At 45.7% G+C, this 2,126-nt stretch overlaps 1 pseudogene; it reads left to right on the top strand.

The window, feature by feature from the left end:
- Positions 1-1,696: 1,696 nt before the first annotated feature.
- LOC145395992 (5S ribosomal RNA) lies at positions 1,697-1,812 on the top strand (annotated as a pseudogene).
- Positions 1,813-2,126: the final 314 nt, after the last annotated feature.

Here is a 2,126-nt window from a genome sequence, read left to right as displayed (position 1 = left end):
ACAGTAATGACCACAAGGTGTACAATATAACTTCACATTTTTTCCAAAAACCTAAGCAGAGTTATTACCAAAATCTGAATTTATTTTTGCTTTCATCATGCATGGCTTTCCCAACAACAAAGGAATATCTTTATCATGCACCACCTCAAACCCGTTATTGTTGGGCTTGCAAAACAATCACGTTGTCTCCCTGGGTTAATGGATTGCCTGCCTGTTGGTGGTACCATTCTGTGAGGGCCAGGCTTGCCCCTAAGATCTTCAGAGATTGGCTCTACAGACACTTCCTCAAGGAGGTCATCTGTTATCAAACGGAGGTCCTTAGTATTTCTTACAAGGTGAAGGCACTCCTACTCCTGGAATGTCCCCGTGCATCCATCTGAGAAGGATTTGGTTGCTGATGATGGGCACGATAGGTCCATGTCTCTGCCACCTAATATGACTGCTCTGATTCAGCCACTGGACCAAGGTGTTATCGTGGCTGCAAAGAAAAGGTACTGGATGAGATTCCTCAATGAGGTGATGGTGGTGCTGGCAGACGAGGACAGGACCGAGGACACGCATGGGGAGCAGACCTTGCAGATCTTCAGCTTTACAACCAGAAGTCTGGAGTGCTCAATAGGGCAAACACGTGGAAGGAAATCTCCGTGGAAACCTTTGAAAGTGGTTGGTCTTGTCTCCTCCAGGGAATGGAATCCAAGCACAACTTTGAGGGGTTTAACGTGGATGATTTCCACCACCGTCTTTGCACAGGAGGAAAGCAGATGGACATCAACGACGTGAGGGATTGGCTGGACTACGACAGTGGCAATCCTGGTTATCAGATGATGTCCGAAAGGAGATCGTTGTTACTGCCTCTGCGGGGATGAAAGAGGAAAGTTACACTGACAAGGACGAGGATGAGGACCCAGACTGGCAATCCCCCACAGCTCTATCACTTCCTTGTCTCAGTGCCCTACATGTGCGTCTTGAGGACGTGCTGGAGTACATCGAGTACCCGCACTGTGACAGGGAGTTGGTGCCACTGAGCCTGGCGATGGAGCTTTGGGCAGTCAGGGTCACTGCCATCCTCTGGCAGAATCGTTGGTCCTATCATCAGACCAGGATTGACTCCCTCTTCAAGCCTGCCACCCCCACAAGTGCCAGCCCATTCTCACCACCAACAGCCATTGAGTCTACACTGGATGAAAGGTTGCTGCTGACTTTGCAGTCTCCTGAGGTGGGTAGACCACCATCATTGCACCACACGTCACCACTCATCATTCAGCTCCAGCAAGTAGAGGAGGAGGAGGATTTCTTTGACCTTTGCTAAATGTGAAAGTTAGCCACTTGACCACATGGGACAACTGTACACCCACTGGAGGTGTGCGGGTTACAAAGTCTGTCTGTCATGCACTGGGTGATAACTACCCCAGCTGAATGTTTTTTGATAGGGAACTTTAGGTTTTTTCAGTGTTTTCTTGGTATTTAAAATTATTTTGGATATTCCCATGAGTGTTTTAATGTCGAAATATGGCAGATTGACCTGCAAACAGTGCCAAAATTAGCAGGAATATTGAACATACAGTAGTAAATAGGTAGGGTGTTTTTTAGTTTTCAGTGTTTTTTTTTTTTTAATGGTTCTTTTGGTTTAAAATTATTTTCGATATTCCTTTGTATGTTCTGATGTCTAAATATGGCATAATGACTGGAAAACACTGCCAAAAATACCACGTTGAATACACCGCTTCCCGTCCGATCAGCGAAGTTAAGCAACGTTGGGTCTGGTTAGTACTTGGATGGGTGACCGCCTGGGAACACCAGATGCTGTTGGCATCCCTATGTGTCAAGTGGGGTTGGTGGAGGATTAGTGTCCCTCCCTGTAAAACAATTAACTCAAAGCCCTTGGCCACCCTGTTTGGGACACATGGCGTCTGGCAATGAATGAATGAAAAACTGTACATACAGAGTGTATACGTAGGGTATTTTTTAGTTTTTAGTATTTTTTTTTTCTTTGCACGGTTTTCTTGGTGTAAAACATTACTTTCGATATTCCTATGTGTGTTTTGATGTCTTAATATGCCTGAATGACCGGAAAACACTGCCAAAGTAAGCAGGTTAGGTGTAGGTTGGAGGTTGGGTAATGGTAG

This window comes from Coenobita brevimanus, chromosome 33 (genome assembly GCF_032717465.1).
Source record: "Coenobita brevimanus isolate Jiangsu-jjx chromosome 33, ASM3271746v2, whole genome shotgun sequence".
Taxonomy (NCBI): Eukaryota; Metazoa; Arthropoda; class Malacostraca; order Decapoda; family Coenobitidae; genus Coenobita; species Coenobita brevimanus.
This window is presented reverse-complemented; position numbering and strand designations above follow the sequence as displayed.